The 13,052-nt window shown below is 43.3% G+C and overlaps 1 protein-coding gene across 1 annotated transcript in view; it reads left to right on the forward strand.

Annotated features, from left to right (window-relative positions):
* ITGB5 (integrin subunit beta 5) overlaps positions 1-13,052 on the forward strand; it is a 122,592-nt gene that overhangs the window by 51,724 nt on the left and 57,816 nt on the right. The window lies entirely within an intron of this gene.

The following is a 13,052-nucleotide window of genomic DNA, read 5'->3' on the forward strand; positions in this document are numbered from 1 at the left end:
GTGGAAAATTCCCCAGTCCCAGAGTGAGGCACAACATTGTCAGGGTTTCCTCTTGCCCCCTCCCAGCTCCCAGTTCCTGCAGAATTGACTTGCTTTCTTTTGCCTTATTGCCTGATTTCTTTTAGACCTCAGACTTGTGTCACTTTTCCAAGCATGAGTTCAGAAATACAGGAATTGCCTTTCTTTCTTCAAGGAAGGCATCCCCCCACTCCTGAAACCTCCGCACCACCTGAAGAGAGGGACCTGCCACATGTTCTGCTTCCCAGCTGTCTGCCTGTCTGCATTGTCTGTCTCAGCATGTGTGAGCTGCTTCTGCTAGCAGATCTCACCACAGGTTTCCAGGGCTTGATCCAGCGCCAGGCTGCCTGCTTCTCCTGTGCTGCTGTGTCTTTGGGAAGTACCATTAAAGTATTGGATTTCCCTGGGCATCGTGCATGCAGGTGTGCAGACCCTCTGCTCTGCGGGGTTGTTGTCAGACAGGTGTGGCGCAGCTTCTCCTTGGCTTTCTGTGTGGCAGAGGGCAGTGGTTTCATGTGCACCCCTGAATCCTTCTACTGTTTTGGTCTCTGAGGTGGCATCCCAAGTGCAGGACTTCGTGTTTTCCTTGCTGTGCCTTCTGCTGTGAGCTGTGTTGTGGGCACCGACAGCTGTTGTTCTGGGTTGAGCGGTGGGAACTGGCTGAGTCATAACTCAGTATTGTGAACAGGGCACATGGGAGAGTTTGCATTTCTTTTTGCCCTCTAGTGTAAACCAGTCACGTGCCTGCCTTGCACCTGTGCTTAGGAGGTGTCTGCACATGCCGGTGGCTCCCTTCACTGATTGAGGCAGGGAATAATCATCCTGGGGGAAGGGTAGGAGGCCCCTTTGATGGCTGGGGCTCTATTTTCATACCAGGCGAGAGTGTCAATTTTTTATTTTAAGTCAGAGGCTCCTTCTTGCTTGGAATGTCTGCTGGGCAAAGATGAAAGGAGACAGGAATTTGCTCTTGGGCTCTTGTTGCAAGGCTCTCTGCTTGTGGCCTCTACCTGTGGCCTCTGCATTCCAGCCACAGTGACCTGGAGTCTGTTACTCTGACTCAGGCAAGGCCTTTGCACGTGCTCTTTCCTCTGTTTGGTTACTCCGTTCCTGTATTCCTGGTTTTCTTTGATACTCCTTCCCTGTATTCCTGGTTGGCTGGCTTCCCTCCCTCCCTCCCTCCCTCCCTCCCTCCCTCCCTTCCTTCCTTCCTTCCTTCCTTCCTTCCTTCCTTCCTTCCTTCCTTCCTTCCTTCCTTCCTTCTTCCCTCTCTCCCACCCACTCCTCCCTCCCCTCCCTCCCTCCTTCTCCCTCCTTCCCTTCTTTCTTTCTTTCTTTCTTTCCCTCTTTCCTTCCTCTCTTCCTCCCTCCTTTTCTTTTCTTTTCTCTTCTCCCTTCCTTCCTTCCTTCCTTCCTTCCTTCCTTCCTTCCTTCCTTCCTTCCTTCCTTCCTTCCCTTCCTTCCTTCCTTCCTTCCTTCCTTCCTTCCTTCCTTCCTTCCTTCCTTCCTTCCTTCCTTCCTTCCTTCCTTCTTTCTTTCTCTTTCTTTCTCTTTCTTTCAGTAGATTTTATTTTTTATAGCAGTTTTAGGTTCACAGCAGAAATGAATAGAAAATAAAGAATTCCCACAACTTCCCTCTGACCACTGCACACACAGCCTCCCCCACCATCAGCATTCCACATCCGTGTGGTATATTTGTTACAATCAGTGACCCGGTCAGTGTTGACACATCATTATCAACAAGAGTCCATAGTTCACAGTAGGGTTCACCCTTGGTTTGTACAGTTCTGTGGGTTTTAACAAATGTATGACAACAGGTAGCCACCATTAGATACCACACAGAGTAGCTTCCCTGCCCCGGAAGTCCCTGTGCTCCACCTGTCTATTCCTGCTTCCTCCCCCTGAATCTGTTTTCCTTTTAATGTCTAATCTGTGCCTGTTTGTGTTTCAGATCTCAGCTTCACTGTCTATTTGTCAGAGAAGCCCTCCCTGATGGACTTCCCTGACTAGGTCAGGATGCCCAGGCTCCAGGCAAGCCCTTAATCACTTCTGTCCTAGTTATCATCTTATTTTTATTTATTTGAAGCATTCCTGGAATGCCTGCCTCTCTTTGAGATAGTGAACTCCCTGAAGGCAGGAATATGTCTTTTTTCTCATGACTATATTCCCAGCACCACACACTGCTGGGCACATAATAGGTCCTTGTTAAACATCTGATGAACAAAGGCTTCGTTCTCACAGTTGCCTTTATGCTTCTGAAGTTCAGGAATACCAGGTTCTTCTGGCCCCAAGCTTGTCCCATCCTGGATGGGGCTTCCACCCTCCCATCCATCAGGCTGCCTCCACGGAATTTATAGTGCTTCATGCAAATTCATTAAAGCAGAATCAGAAGTGCTATTACTTGGTAATACCTTTCCATTCAGAAAGCATTTATTGGCTGTCCAGTAAATGCTCAGTGGCAGGTATGGTGGAGAAAACTAAAGATAGATGAGAAGTCTCTATCCTCTGGGATTTGATTTGAGCCTGCAGATCCATTAGAAGGGAAATAAGACAATCAAGTTTGGAAACATTAGAGTGAACCATATAAAATTATTGATATTTAACTATTGGTGATATTTGTTCTTCGCCTATTGACGTTTTTCCTGCAAAAAATGGAAAATTCGTATGGTTCAACCTTCTTCATTCCAAAATGTTCTATAATTCAGATTGAGCTCTGTCACAGAGTACACATTAGAAATGTTATCCTGCACATTGCTGGGATTTGAGCTCAAGAGGAATGTCTGTATCCTGAGTCATAGGCCAGGATTTCTTTTTCCCAAGGAAAGAAATGCTACACTTTTGGCCTTATTAAGTTTAGCCACAGAACAGATTTTTTTTTAAAAAGATATTTCATTGCAAACAGTGGATGGAAGTAGGAAAAACAAACTAAAAAGAATGTGTGTATTGTTATAAAGGGATGGAAATATGCCTGAATGTCAACATGATTCGGGAAACCAATCACAGAGACCCTCTAACCTTGTTTTGCCTTATGTGCTGTGGAGACTCCTCTGTCCCCAAGCTCAGATCTACTGTGGGAGCTGCCCACTGGCTGCCCAGGTCAGTTCCCTTTCCTGCCTTGAAACCTGTCCCCTCTTCCTCAGTGCTTGCCTGAAAGGTTAACGGACAGCTTTTTGTTATTACATTTGAAAACGTCTTGAGTACTTACTGTGTACAAGACGTCCCGTTAGGTGCTGTGGGGAATGCAGAGTTGAAGTCGCCGGGTGCCCGTCTCCATGAGCATCACTCTAGTTGTAGGACTGATGTACGTGTAGGATCTAAGGCACAGCCAGAGCACAGACTCTGGAAGGACTGGCTCCTTCGGATCCGTGGTTCAATTATAGCATTTTTCTCTCTCAGTGGGTCATCCTTGTCTCTTGCTTCCCGGTGATGCACTGGTGCTAATGATGCTGTTGATCACCACTGGCTGAGTGCTTTTGAGAGCCAGGTTCTGTACCAGGCATTTAACAGGGTTTCTTTCACATACTCCTTTGAAGGTAGCTTTACTGTCTCCTTTGATGAGGAAACAAGCCTAGAAAGGTGGAGTAACTTCTCCAAAGTCTTACAGCCACAAAAGGCTGCACCAGAGTTGGAAACCATATCCACCTGCTGGTATGGCTTAACCTTGACATTAGAGTATCTGCCATCTTTTGAAGTCACATGGGAACAGAGAAGCGGGAAGGGTGTGCTTCCAAAGAGAGCACAGTCCCAGTCTAAGGAACCGTCACAGTTACCCACATGACCCAGTTTGCCAACTGTAGAATGGTACTGAAACAGTCCCAGGGGAAGACAGTTGCATGTGCCACTTTCTTCTGGAGCTAAGAGTTTCCTCTCTATCAGCAACAGTTATCATGTGACTCTATCAACCCTCAGGATTTTCCAGGGGGGCCACTGGTACTGTCGCAAGTTAGCATGCTGATGGATATGTGAAATGCTTATCTTTGCCCCTGACTTCCCTGTCTGTAAAATGGAAACTCTGATATCTGCCTTCTCATTCCTAATTTGGAGGGCGTCTCAGACCTATTGCCTCTGCTCCCTCGGGTTTTCTCAGATGGCACTGAGGCACAATGCTGCTTTTCACTTGGTAGATCTTTCCCAGCAGAGAGAGTACATGTGCCTGGCGACTCTTCTGTGACAACTGGGGCCCATGGGCTGCGTTGATAACAGTCTTGAGGGCCTCTTCATTTGGACAATTGTTAATTTTAATTAGGCAGATTGACCTCGGGATCAGAGAACCTAGAAATTTAAAGCTACAGTCTCTGGGATGGCATCTTTATTCCAAGACTCCCTTGTGTTTGAACTAGCAAGCCAAGGTCAGTGAGCCAGCCCATGTTCAGGCAGGCCCCACTTGTGTTTTCTGACAGCTGAGTGGGATGTTGGCTTTTCTCAGATTCCCAGGAATTGGTGGTCCAGGCTTTCCCCTGCACTTTCCCACGGGGCGTCCTTGAATCTGCCTGTCTCACTTGTCATGCTCTGCCATTGTCCATTTGCGTAAATAAGTTACTATGAAATGGGCCTGGGGATCCCAAGGCTTAACATGAGCCAGTAGGAAGATTCAGCTGCCAAATACAGGCCACGTGCTCCAGGTCCAATTCAGAGTCTACAGGCCACTTTTTCAGCCTAGTTCCTCTGTGCAGGTCAGACCACACCCAGGGAACCATGCCTGACCTGCCTCTGGGAGCTGTGTTTAAGACAGACGTTGACAGCGAGAGAGCAGAGGGGATAATTGGGTGGTGCCAGGCATGGGAACCAACCACATCCTCAGAGGAGAGACACCATGGGAAGTAGCATGGTAACTGACTTCAGATATCATTATAAAAGAGGGAATAGACCCTTTTGGCTATTCCAGGGCATGTACTAGGGTAGCCACAGGAAAGCAAGTTGGAGTCCAATATAACGAAGAATTTTCTTTTTTTTTGTTGTTGTTGTTGTTGTTTGAGATGGAGTTGCACTCTGTCACCCAGGCTGGAATTCAGTGGTGTGATTTCAGCTCACTGCAACCTCCGCCTCCTGGGTTCAAGCAATTCTCCCACCTCAGCCTCCCAAGTAGCTAGGATTACAGGCACGTGCTACCACGCCCGGCTAATTTTTGTGTTTTTAGTAGAGACGGGATTTCACCATGTTGGCCAGGCTGGTCTCGAACTCCTGACCTCAGGTAATGCACCTGCCTCGGCCTCCCAAAGGGCTAGGATTACAGGTGTGAGCCTCCGCGCCCGGCCATGGAAGAATTTTCTGTCAAGGAGAGCTGTTCAGCAGTGTGGCAGTGAGTATGTGTGTGGGCCCCACACCCAGGTGGCAGGTGCTGGAGGAAAGATCCCTGCACTGGATGGGAGGCTGTACAAGAACCTGAGGTTCCTTCCAGGCTTCAGGTGCTACATGTTTTCTCTGTTTTTCTACCCAGTCATCCATTGGTGCTTTTGTGCTGTTGTAGCCCCTTGGAGCCTGTCTTCTCTGGTTCTCAGCAGTGCACCCTCTAAGCTGCCCCTGTATTTGGCTACAGTGACCATGAACTCTGCTATACATGCTCATTTTATTTGCCAAGTGCAGCTGACTTTGAGCTGACTTCTTCCTGGCTCCTGTTGGCTTCCCATGGAGCCACTTTACCATGTGGGTGAAAGTCAGGTGGGACAGAGACCAGGGACAAACTGTGGAGGGTGGGGCAGAGAAGGATGGAAGCTATTCTTGGTTCTCTGCGTGAGCTTCCTTTTTTGTCAGACCTATAGCCACAGAGTGTGACTTCTTTCAGCCTTAAGAAGCCAAATTGTCCCACAGGCTGGAAGCTTGTGTCCTCAAACTAGTGAAACCAGGTCCTTTACTCCCTAACCATTTGTTTCTGTCTCTGCCAGTCCCTATGTTCTCTGGGGCCAGATGCTGGAAGTGAACAGGCCGGCGAGTCTGTCTTCACTCCTGGGAGGAGTCCATTTTGGTTAATTTTCTCAGTGACTGGGAAGGGCTGGTCTTCCATCTCATTCCTGCTTCCCCTTTTCATGGATGACTGAGAGTGAAGTCAGACTTTAAGGAACTGAGAGGAGGAAATGGAATAGGTCTGCTAGTCTTAAAAAAGAGAGAGAGACGAGTGATGAGAGTTTAGGGGCATAGCAGGGTGAAGAGAAGGCTTGTTATTAGTGGGCCATGAGCATATTTGTAGGCACATGGAAGGGACCAGAGGACAGAGTGACGAAGGAATAAATTCTCCAAAGAGGGTGGGGTTTGCAGGGCTGCGTTTCCTCAAGGAGGGAGGAGCACTTCTTCCCTTGGGATGGTGAGATCAGAGCGAGGCTGGGAGGACACGCCAGTTTGTTTAGGACGGAGTGGAGAGTGCTGGGTGAAAGGCATCCTAGGGCCTAGGAGCAGAACTGTGAGATCCTGGGAATAGGTGAAGAGAGAAGTCCTTTTACCTATCTCTGTGGGTAACGAAACAGGTGAGGTCATTCCCTCGAGTGAGTGTGAAAGTGGGAGTTGGAAATAGACCTCATGGTGAATTTGACCAGTGAACACAGAGAAGTGAAGACTGGCAGCCCTGACAGAATGCCTGGCTTCATGCATCTGCATCCAGTGCATTTCTGCCCCACGCACTCCTGACGCTTTCATCTGAGGCTGGCCTCTGTCATGTTTAGTGAAATTGGTTTTGTTTGTGTTTTGACTTTACTCAGAGACGTAGAGGAAAGTTCAGCTAAATAAACAGGTCTTCTCTTTCTTTTAAGAACTATTTTTTATAAAAAGAGTTTGTTCAACATAAAAAATTAGAAAATGTAGATAAGCAGAAAGGAAATAAGCATCACCCATAATTCTATCAATATAATCTAAAGATAAGATGATGTGCTTCTGAGTCATAGACATGAGTGACAGTTTTTCAACTCCATGGAAATACTATGATGATAATTATTAATCACCATTTATCCCATACCAGGTACTGAGGGGGGTGCTCAATGTGTATCATCATCTTCAGTTCTCTCAACAACCCTATTTTATCAATACTATTATTATCTCCCTCTTATAAACAAGGAAGCTGAGATAGGGAAAGATGAAGTAACTTGTCTAAGATCACAAAAACAAGATAAGGGAGACATGGGACCGAACTCAGATTAGCCAGATACCTGAGCCCATGCACATAAATTCTGTGTGGATACTGCTATTAAATAAAAAAGTATTTGGGCCCAGCGTGATGGCGCATGCCTGTAATCCCAGCATTTTGGGAGGCCAACGCGGCGATGGCTCGAGCCTAGGAGTTCAAGACCAGCCTGAACATTGAAGTGTAATTGATGTACAATTAGCTATACATATTGAAAGTGTACAGTTTAACAAATTTTGATATTTATGTACACTCACGAAAGCAGCTCTGCGATCAAGGTAACAAATATATCCTTCACCCCCAAAAGTGTATTTATGCCCCTTTGTCATCATTTCTTCCTCTTCTCCCTCCTGCCTCCCTTACCCCAGGCAATGAATTTGGTTTCTGTCACTGCACACTAGACTGCATTTACTCAAATTTCGTATGTCTAGTATACACTCTTTTTTTGCCTGCCTTATTTCCCTTAGCAGTTGAGATTCATTCATGCTGTTAGTGTATCCATTCATTCTTTTGTTGCTGAGTAGTATTCCATCACATGGATACACATGTGATGAATGTATCCATTCATCTATTGATGGACATTAGTTTTTGCCTGTTATGAGAGAGCTGCTGTAAATGTTCATGTTCATGTCTTTGTATGGACGTATGCTTTCATTTCCCTTGGGTCAATACCCAGGAGTGGGATGGTTGGGTCATATGGTAGGTGTTTAACTTTTTAAGAAACTGCCAAACTGTTTTCCAAAGAACATTTATCATTTTACATTCCTACCAGCAGGGTGTGAGGGTTCCAGTCTCTACATATCTTTATCAACATTTGATGTGGTCAGTCTTAAATTTTAGACACTTTAAAGGCATGTGATAGGATCTTATTGTAGTTTTGAATTAATACAAGGCTTTTAAATTGTTTAGCATGCAATAATTGATACTTCCTGTAACAGTCATATAGCTTCACATATCAATTAGTAAAAGGAGAAGAGAGGAAACGTAAAAATTATTACTGGTCCTAGAATAATAACTACAAGTTCCCTTTATATACTCCCTTTTATGTGTTAACTATAATACTTTTTAATACATACTGTCTAAACCTAGCAACAGCTCTGCAAAGCAGGCTTATTTCCATTTTACAGAAGAAGAACTGAGGCTGAGAGGTGAAGTGACTGACTCAGGGGCCCACGGTTAGAATAGGGTAAAGATCTGACCTTAGAATCTGTTCCAAAGCTGATATACTCTGGCTCTCATGCTATATTCCATTTGTAGTTCATTGTTTTCCTTTTTTTTTCAATCCACTTTCCCACTATTGCTTCCTTCCCCAAATGTGGAATACAGAACTCAGGCCTTCAAAACAGCGAGCTCTGCCAGCCAACCCAACAATAAGGGAAATTATTTTTAATGTAAATACTCTGTGGAGTCACCACTTGTAAAGCCTCCAAGCCTGAAAGCCTGGGTGATGAACAAGCATGTCCTGACTCATTCACAGCAGCCCAACCTCTGGGCCAAGTTTGTTAACGCCATTTACATAACAAGAGCCCACTTCACAGAAAACAGAATTATTATTCTTATGCTGAGCCATCCTTCACTTGTGGAGCTATTTCCATTTTAGATGCAACCTTCCATTCAACAAACATTTATTTTGGATCCAGCAGCCACAAGCTGAGAGCCTATCATGAACCAGGCACGTTTATGAATTATCCCATTTATTACATGCACAGTTCCTCTCTGTACATGAATGTGGGCAAGAGTTTGGTCATCTGAATCTGGCTTCTCTGGCCCTTGCTAGTTGATGGGATGGTCACTTCGTCTCTCTTAACACCAGTTTCCTTACCTAAGAGAGCGCAATATATTACCTATTTCACAAAGGTTGTAGTGAAGATTAAGTGGAATAATGGAAGAATAATGGAAGTGCACAATACATGTTTTGTATTATTATTACTGTTTTACTGGTAAGAAAAAAGATTTTGAGGTGTTGAATAGTTCGGCTGAAACTGCACAGGTAACTAGAGGCAGCAAGAAAATTCACATGCTTATCAGAAGGCACCCAAATTCCACATTGTTCTGTCTTCTCACTCCCACCCCGCTTTGTGTCCCCACAAGACCCTCAAGAAGCTGGCATGGAGGAACTGGAGACTGAAGAAGTTAAATGATAGAGCCACATCCAGACCCCAGTTTTGCAGAAGTTGTGCCCGCCTATTAAAGACAGCTTAGAAAATAATGGGAAAACAAAAATTGTCTATGACCTTAACTCCAGTCCCAACCACAACCACATTGTGGGATATTTTGTTCTCTTAATGGAGAGTTATGCTTGTTTCTTAAGTAGTTTGTAATCACACTACAACTATAGTGCTAAATTCTTTGTTTTCAGCTTATATTATGGATATTTACACATAATTTTATACTTTCTATGAATAATTTCTGATGGGTGTAGAGGAGATATCTGAGTTTATTTACCTTTTCCGGCACAGTGGGATATTTATGCCTTTCCCTTTTTCTCACTATTAATAAAAATACTGTTGCATGTATTTCAGAATACTCCTTGTGGATAGATTGCCCTGAAGTAGAATCACTGAGTCAAGGATAATTTACACAGAGTAAAATTGACCCTTTTTAGGTATAAAGTCTTATAGCCACCCCTACAATTGAGATATGTATTATTTCCATCACCCCGGGAAGTTTCCCAGCATGCCTTGTCATCTGTCTCCTCCCATGACCCTAAGCCACTTTGGCAACTACTGATCTGTTTTCTGTCCCTGTATTTTTTTCTTCTTCTGGATACCATAGGAATGGAATTAGTCTTTTGAGTTGGACTTTCTGCCCTTAACATAATGCTTTGAGATTCATCCATGTTGTGGTGTGTTATCGGTAGTTTGTTCCTTTTTATGGCATTGTAGTATTTAATTGTATGGATGTATTATAATGTGTCTATTCACTACTGATGGATATTTGGATTGTTTCTAGTTTATGACGATTGTGAATAACATTTTTATAAATATTTGCATATAGGTTTTTATTTGAGCATAAAGTTTAATTTCTCTTGGGTAAATATCAAAGAGTGGAATTGCTGGATTGATAGTAAATGTATATTTAACTTTGTAAGAATCTGTCAAACCGTCTTCCAAAGTTGGTGAAACATTTTGTATTATCATAGGCAATTATGAGAGTTCTAATTGTTCCATGTTTTTATCAGCACTTGATACTGTGAGGGTTTGTTTGTTCATTTGCTATTCAAATAGGGATCTAATGGCTATCTCGCTGTGGTTCAGATTTGCATTTCCTTAATGAATAATGATGTTGAGGACCCTTTCCTGTGCTTGTTTCCACCCGTAGCTCTTCTTTGGTGAATTGTCTGTGCAAATCTTTTGACCACTTTTTAAATTCAGTTGTTATTTTCTTAGTGACTAATGAGAGCTCTTTATATATTCTGTAAACAAATCCTTTTTCAGATTTTATTTTTTTCAAATATTTTCTCCCAGTCTGTGCCTTGTCATTTCATTTTCTTAACAGTATTTTTAAAAGAAGCTTTTGAACAAGTAAGTTTTTGTTTTGATGAAGCCCAGTTCATCAACTTTGTATCCTAGGAATCATCTTATCTAAGAAATCTTTGCCTATGTCACAGTCATACAGATTTTCTCCTAGGTTTCCTTCAGAAGTTTTATAGCTTTAGGTCTACGTTTAGGTCAGTGATCCACTTTGAGTTAATTTTTGTGTGTGGGAGACGTATGGGTTGAACTTCATTTTTCTTGCATATGAATGTCCAGTTCCAGTATTCCCTGCTAAATTGACTAGATATTTGTAGATCTATTTTTACTCTATCTATCCCATTCCCCACTGATCTATGTATTCTGTCATTGCATAGATTTTGTCATTACCATAGCCTTGATGACTGTAGCTTTGTAATAAGTCTTGACCTAAGATAATAAGTCCTCCAACTTTGTTCTTCTTCTTCAAAATCGTTTGGCTAGTTTCCATTGCTTACAATTTCATATAAATATTATAATCAGCTTGTCATTTTCTCAAAAAGGCCTTCTAGGCTTTGGACTGTGATTGTGTCAAATCTATAAACCAATTTGCAGAGAGATGGCGTCTCAACACCATTGGCTCTTCCAATCCTGAAATGATATCTCTGTCCATTTATTTAGGTCTCTGATTTTCCTCAAGGTTCTTAATACAATTTGTCAAATTAAAAGTTGGTTTTCTGCTTCCTTACTAGGGTGTTGAGCACATGGCTGTGCCCTTGTGGATAACAGATCACATGTTTCCTGCAAAAAACTCTACTAGTTTACACTTTCTGTCGATTGTGTTTTATTTCCCAGGCATCTGGCTCCCTCTTTTCCACACTCCATGGCTTATAATGCATTGCCTAATTTATTTAATAGGTTTTAACTCTTTATCAAAATATACACACAGAAAACTATATATAATTATATATATATATTTTATATATAGTTATGTATAGTTTATACTATACATCTCGATAAATGCTCACAAGGTCAAGAAACAGAACATCACCAGCACCCTGGAAGCCTCTTTGTGACCTCTTCCAATCCTGACAGCAAGGGGAACCGCTATGCCAACTTCTACCCCTAAGTGATTTTGTTATGGCTTAGCATTTCATTACAGTAAGGGACCTTCTAGGCTTCTCACTCCAGGTTCCTAAAATGTGTCTGGCCTCCTCACTGTGCTCCTTTGCCTTCTGAGCTTCTGTTAGCGCCTAGAATGCCCACTTCCTCTTCTGCCTTCTCCCTTCCTATTCCTTCTTTCAGCTTCCTTTAAATTTTTAGAAAATTGTTTGTTTTTATTTTTATTTATTTATTTTTTTACAGACAGCATCTTGCTCCATTGCCTAGGCTGGAGTACAGTGACATGATCATAGCTCACTGCAGTCTCAAAGTCCTGGGCTCAAGTGATCCTCCTGCCTCAGCCACCTGAATAGTTAGGATGACAGGTCTGTGTCTCTATGGCTGGCTAATTTTTTTGTGTATTTTTTGTAGAGATGGGGTCTCTCTATGTTGCCTAGGCTGGTCTTGAACTCCTGGCCTCACACCATCCTCTCGCCTCAGCCTCCCAAAGTGTTGGGATTCTAGGTGTGAGCCACCCCACCCTCTTTCAGCTTCTTTGAAGTGTCCTCCTTATTTTTTCCAGCTCAGTTTAACTTTCATCATCTGTGCTGGGAAGCCTCTCCCTCCTCCTCCTCTCCCTGGCTTCCATTAGCATTGGACTTCCCTTCATTAACACTCTTGTCATGGTGTATTGAAGTTGTTGTTTCCATTTGACTATAAGCTCTTTGAGGTCTGGAACTAGCTCTTCTGTGGACCCAGTGCCTTCTATGGGGCCTGGCATGCAGTAAGAAGTCAGTGATTGAATGCTGGATGAATGTTGAGTGTCTAGGAAACTGATTCCCCAAAAGGCTAATCGCTTTGTTCACAATAGGTCTCCTGGCTGTCAGTCCTCACTGGCTTATTTTCAAACTTCTTTTCCTCCTCATGTGGGTGGACTCTTTTGTGATTTATTTATTTTGTATGTCCATGCTGCCTCTGGAGCAAGAGAGAAAATATCATAGCTCTTTTGGCTGTTTTATCCACCATTATGATGATAAGTAAGAGAGGATGATACCATCTACTCTTCATCTGTTGTAAGAGAGCAATAGCTTTTAACCTGGAAGGTCTGTGAATCCAGTCCTCCTATTTCAATAGCAAGTGTGCAGGTATAGAAGACTCTCAGCAGTGTTTAAATCTTCATATATTCACACTGCAAAATCCGACGCATTTTGGGATTCACCATTCCTAAGAAGGCGACCGTATCCCAGTGTTTGTTACTCTGTATCAAGGTCTAGCTGCTCGTAAAAATGATGACTGGGAGTGTTTTTGTGTAGGGTTGGCACCACAGTGGCTGAATATGAAAAATGCAGAGTCCTTCCTTTGCAATACAGACTGTA

The sequence above is a fragment of the Macaca thibetana genome, chromosome 2 (assembly GCF_024542745.1).
Source record: "Macaca thibetana thibetana isolate TM-01 chromosome 2, ASM2454274v1, whole genome shotgun sequence".
Classification (NCBI taxonomy): Eukaryota; Metazoa; Chordata; class Mammalia; order Primates; family Cercopithecidae; genus Macaca; species Macaca thibetana.